Below are 6,120 nucleotides of genomic sequence, written 5' to 3'. Positions count from 1 at the left end.
TCCCTATAAAAGCCAGGTCTAATGTTCATGTTGGCTAGATTCTGTAATAGCAGCCACATTAGCCAAGTGTCACACTAACAAACTGAGGTGTGGCTAAAGATGGCAGAGGACTGGATTAGCAGCGAGACACACAGGTTAGTGCACGTAGCCAGCTCTCCCTTATTTCCACAACTCCCAAGTCCTGCTCCTGCCAGACAGCAGACCTGTCTAATGTTATTCCTAGCCCAGAACCTCATGTCTCTGTGCCAAAGCCCCTTAATGCTAATTGAGGAGACTGCTCATAGCTCATGTCGCTCAACAACAACCTCTGAGGGGGTGTATACATCTACGTGTTGACGCCTGTGTGTGTGTGTGTGTTTGTGTGTGTGTGAAGGTGAAGCTTGCAGAGCAGCAAACCAGTCAAAACCAGTACACGGCCACACCACGTAGTGTTTTCCTTTTTGGTGACAGGGAGCTACCACAGTGCCTTCAGCAGATGGTTTCCAGCAGGCTTGCGTATGACATGTGATAACATTACAGTTTTTAAAGGTCAAGCATGAAGGGAAGCAACGGGGGGAGGGGGGGGGGGGGGAGGCCAGTCCGACTCTCAAACCTGCAACCCCACACATACAGACACAGCCTTTTGCACAGTGTGTACAATTGAAAGAAACAGCAAGTATTGTGCCTGGTGCTTTGTAAGAGAGGATATAAATACTTATTGTTTTACTCCAACCTTGGCAGCCCAAGTTAAACATGTAAGGCGGGTGGTGCAGTGTTTACAGATACAACCCTTCCCTGTGCTTTTACAGTAGACTTTACTCAGCATTCATGCGAGAGAAGGGTTTAACTGTGCTGAGCCAGACTTTGGACTATGGACCATGTACAGTGTTTACTTTGGAAAATCAAGAGGTCTTCACCGGGAACTGTGGGTCAGCATCAGCCTGTAAAAATGCCGACTCCAAGGCACAACCCTCTTCTTTAATTTACAAACTGTTATTGGCCTGTTACATGTATTCCATCCATTCAAGATAAAACCATGCTGTAATGTTGGTTTTTAGTTTGTTTTAGTAGTAAACACAGAGCACTTAGCTCTCCTTGCTGTCATACAGAGGCTTAAGATGTAGTTTGAAAAATGTTTTATTAAGAAGCATTCAACGGTTTAAAGAAAAATTATGAAAAAGTTCATCCCAGGACAGACCTCGGCCAGTGGTCAATCACTAAAGATTGGGCTAATTACGCTATGGCTAACTGACTAAACCTGGCGCAGAGCCCCTGTGTTCTGGTGTGATGCTCCACCTTGCTTCATCTTTTCCACTAAAAGGATTGGACTTTGTCCTGGACAGGTCAAAGCTGACTGTAGCAGAAATACACTTGTGTTAGCTGTGGAGTTGTGAAATGTAGAAAATGTTGTGAGAAACCTTAATTAACCCTGTATTTTCATAATCATTTGAATACCAATAGTGTTGTCCAACAACAAAAGTTATTTATTGAAAGGTGCGTTCCTTAGAAGCCTCCTGTCTCCTCCTAAACAGATGACAGCCTTGAAGTTAGCTGCATTACTGTCACCTGGCTCAATTTTTACTGGTAAAAATGTATTCACAAGAAGAAGAGTTTCAAAAAATAAAATAGAATAAAAACAACTCTAACAACAGCAGCTTCATAGCTGGATTAAAATTTAATAATGGCAATATCTTTTTACTTTTCTGTCCTGGTGGTTTATTGCTCAGTAAAATTCTGCTTACTCTATATTTAAATTTGAGCAGAACTATTTGTTTCGAAGCTTCAGGTCACTGTGTGCCAGTGGCTGGGACAAGAGCCTGGAGGGAAAATAGTCTGGAATTTCTATGTACATAAACAACACCAGTGTGGTGGATGGCATCACATCGTCAGGTGTATTCCATTATACAACTGTCTCACCACTCCCAGTGTGTCACAGGTCTATACACAGTGGAGGTGATGGCAGTAGAAGCAGTAGTGAAACAATGAATCTGGCAGACCAGTTAGACAAGTTAAATTCTGTTTCTGTTTGGGTCTGATAGAGAGGTGAAGATACAGCATCCGGATAAACCCCCTCCCACCAGTGGGAACTCTTTTACATTGAATAAAAGAGGTCAGAAGAAAAGGGCTGGACAGGTCTGAGATGTCTATCAGGGTGCGTGAAGGTTGTTTTTTTTTTTTTTGTCTTGCAGATCCAGTTCAAGGGCGCCTGCAGGCAAGACAGCTCTCACTCTTGCCGTGCCAACACTGACGCTCAAGGTCATATGAGCCAGCCCTGTGACATTAAAGAGGAACAGGAAAGGGGAACTGTGCAAGGAGGAGGGGGGTGTCAGAAAGCCATCCACCACAGACATGCACACTACAACAGAATGGAGTTGTAAAGAGAAGGAAAAAAGGTAGTCGTCAACTCTGCAAATCTTTCATAACATTTTCTGCACCAGTGTCTGGGTCTACCAGGGATTTTTGTGAGGGCAAGAGCTTTTTAAGGGCAGTAATGAGAGTGTCTTATTCTCTCTGCACTGAGCCAAGAGATGCTTGGCTTACTGCTTTGTAGTTGTCAGCCACACAAACAGGCAGTGTGTGTGTGTGTGTGTGTGTGTGTGTGTGTGTGTGGGTAGAGGAAGACAGAAGAAAGAAGAGTCACAGTGATAAACCTCAGGGGAGGGAGGTAGAGAGGAGAAAGAGGGTTTAAAGTTATTTAAAGGGACAGCGAACAGGCAACCAATGGCAAATGTTTCCAAGTTAGGAGCTGGGTGTTAGTCATTTTAAACCCCACTGAACTCTCCATTTTCTGACAGATTATGCAAAGAGCTAGTGAAGAGAAGTGCATCCGTAGGTGGTCCTTGTGGTGATAGAGAGGTTGGGTCAGACCTGGTTACCACCTGAAAATAAACCAGATCTGAACATCTTGGAAGGTGGCACAGATTTGGTCAAAACAACAGCATTTCACACAAATTAGGACACAGGGATTTGTACCCACTGCAAAACGTTTCGTAATGTTTCTCACTTTAAAGTCATGTTACAGGGACACGGGAAAAGACTGCCAAACTCTACAGCTGGTTTAAAACAGCTCTGTGGTTACGATACCAATAAGTGCTGTGTTAAATTAAGGACGGCACAAAGCGTCCGCTTTAATGTGCGAGACTCCTGGTTGTTTATTGTCTCTGAGCTGAAGCAGCAACAGTTCATGTTGGAGGTGAGTAAGAGACAGAACCTCAGCAGCAGCAGCAGCCGCGGCAGCTGTGAGTTCTGTAACCTCTAGAGAGCTCAGGCAGGATCCATTCATGAGAAAGAACACTTTGACGATGAAAGAAGAAAAGAGGGAGGGTGACAGTTTATTATTGTAAATTTATGCAGTGTTTCAAAGTGCGCCCACTAATTTTAATACCTAAATACAGAGGTTAGCGAGATCATGTTGTTTTGTGTGTGTATGGTTTGCAAAGCCAGAATGACAGGAGGAGTTGGCTCTGAATAGACGGTGGATTAGCGTGTCAGCTAATATTGAGGATGTCATTGTATTGACTTTTTCTCACAGCAAATGAATTACATTTCTGATAGTTAACAGATTATTTTCTAATAAAGTTATCTAAATTACACTTCTGATAAAAAGTTAACCTTACCAGGTGCACTGTTTGGTCTTTTCTTCTCTTTCTTTTTTGAATGAGACCTAAAATGCCATATAAACCAAAGGTTTGTGATTGAATATCCTCCCCTCGTCATTGGATATAATACACCCTACAGAGTATGGATATTAGAGTGTAGCACACATGCTTGTCTGCTTTTTGTTTACATCGTTGTCATGTGTTCGTTGGTCAATCGCGGATCGGCTTTCGGTGCACATTACACCGCGGCCGCACAGCAAAAGACATCATCTTGTCCTACAACAGGACACAGCTGAACAGGGACACCTGTGGTTGCACTTGGCATGTGTAGGAATTATTCAAATAAAAACACCACAGCCTACGGAGTACTTGGTCACAGGTTGTTGTTTTTGAGCAGATTACTCTGTGCTAGCTTTATGGATATTTTACCAGACTAGGGGCTATTGTCTTTTGCGAAGTGAGAAGAGGTTATTACAGACTATTTTAACCATGAATGTATCTGAGAAATATCTCAACTATGACGGAGTGACACCAAAAAAGTTCTTCAAGGTGATTGTGAAGGAGATCTGCATTGTTTTCTGAATAGAGAATCTAGCTTTAAAATTTTCCTTGCAGATGTCAAGGTGCATGTCCAAGCTGGGCCCTCTACAGGCCAGCCATTAATATGACAGCGCATGACAGATTCCGATCTTTGAACTTTGGGAGCACTGTAGGTACTTTCACCGCGGGAGGAACAGAGCAGGACCTGGCCGACAAAACACTGAGTCATTACAATAACAATCTGAGAGGGGTGGAGTTGCAAACACACACAGACATTTCAGGAGTATTACCATGGGGACATGTTGTATGTGTGGGCGGGACTGATGGGGATTTTGCTGTGACCTAAAAAAAAATTTTTCTGTCTGTCTGGTAGTGAATGAACTGTCTTTTCTGGTGATATAATTCCATGCAGTTCATCACTTACAGTTTATTTAACTAGCTTTAAGGGCCAGCTATGCTAGGCTACATGGGTTTTACAGTACCAGACAATGCCTGTATAAACATCCCTGGTCATATTAGGAGAAAATACCATTTTTAAAGATCAGATTCTGTAACTATGTTTTGAGTGTCTTCTAGCAAGATACTGCAGGTGTATGCATATTGGTGAAGTTCCTACAATATACAGATACTTTGTCAAGTATCTGCCAAAACAGTCTAGATTTTTAGATATGTATATATCAAGATATTTGAAATGCTTCTGTTTATATGAAGATGTTACTGCTAAACGAAATACAATGCGTCAGAGCACAGTATTGTATGGATATGGTCCACTATATAATTCTACTTCCAGGTAAATGCTAATGCCTGAGAAAAGGGTTCCGCAAGGACTGGCAACTTTATTGTATCATCCTGTTAATAGGTTCATTAAGTCTTTTTTATTGGTAGTCTCTTATACAATTGTCTCTTGAATAAGTCTTCACTTATAAAAATGTGTAGCTCATGGTTTGTCTTTATGGCTTTAATGTCCTCTACCTGCATTAGCCGCTCATTGGTTTGTGTGTGTGTGTGTGTGTGTGTGTGTGTGTGTGGGAGTGTAAGCCCAGTCTGAAGCAGTGTGTTTGGTGTATACGTCATCCACCTGTAGCTGCAGTGAGAAGCGTGTACAACACCCAGAGCCAAAACCTGCACCCTGTGAACTGTGCTTTCTTCTCAGACAGGATTTAGAGGATAAGTGTCCTTCGCTCTTGGGACGTGGTCCATTTGAGTGCTGACCACTCAAAGCTGGATTTGAAGCTCCAATGAACCCTGATGAACTTTGACATTTAAGGTGAAACCCAGGAAGGAGAGAGTCTCTTCTTGGCATCTTAAACGTATTGTGTAGGATGTTTGATCACATCTGTTCCATCATCCTGCTGGCATTGTACCATTTTGACTTTCTTATGATTAAATGAAAAAGCATTTAGACTAAACAATCAATAGGTACAGGCTTGAGCCATGGATTGCTCCAGCATAAATCTTCTGTGTGCCCGCGCTGGAGTCATCTCTGTATCATTTTTGCTGATTAGTTTTCCCATTACTCAAAACAGATGTGTTTGCTGGTGATGAATGATCCAATTATGGGATATTTGTCACCCATCTGATAACTGCTGTTAGTCTGGGACAGTGAAGAATTTCAGGGGTAATTCTAACCCTTCCAGTCCACACACTCATCCAGTTAGTCATTAGACACTGGTGTTCCTGGGAGTTTTTCTGCCTGCGCTAGTATCCAGCTATTTCACCCTGACCATTTCATCAGTCTTGTAGTTCCAGATAAGAGAGGTACTCAACAGAGGACTCACAACTCCTTTCAGTGTATGATAAGAACAGTTGCCCTGTCATAAAACTACTGGTTCTTCAAAAGTTAAACACGTTCTGCTGCTGTGCCTCAGATAGTTACACATGTTTCAACTGTAGTTGACCCCAAACGGCTCCACACGCACACTCACACAAATACACACAGCAAAACAATACAGAGGCACAGCTGAAAGGATTCATGTAAACCCCAGACCCCCCCATAACCTCA

General features: G+C 42.6%; 1 protein-coding gene across 5 annotated transcripts in view; it reads left to right on the top strand.

Moving 5' to 3' along the window:
* nrip1b (nuclear receptor interacting protein 1b) overlaps positions 1-6,120 on the top strand; it is a 48,070-nt gene that overhangs the window by 28,800 nt on the left and 13,150 nt on the right. For 3 of the 5 annotated variants that reach the window (XM_008332230.3, XM_008332231.3, XM_025065841.1), the window contains one exon: positions 2,169-2,372. The exons of the other annotated variants lie outside the window; for them this stretch is intronic. The gene's annotated coding sequence lies outside the window, so the exon portion shown is untranslated. The remainder of the gene's footprint in view (positions 1-2,168; positions 2,373-6,120) is intronic. 5 annotated transcript variants of the gene reach the window in all.

This window comes from Cynoglossus semilaevis, chromosome 19 (genome assembly GCF_000523025.1).
Source record: "Cynoglossus semilaevis isolate Cse_v1.0 chromosome 19, Cse_v1.0, whole genome shotgun sequence".
In the NCBI taxonomy this organism is placed as follows: Eukaryota; Metazoa; Chordata; class Actinopteri; order Pleuronectiformes; family Cynoglossidae; genus Cynoglossus; species Cynoglossus semilaevis.
This window is presented reverse-complemented; position numbering and strand designations above follow the sequence as displayed.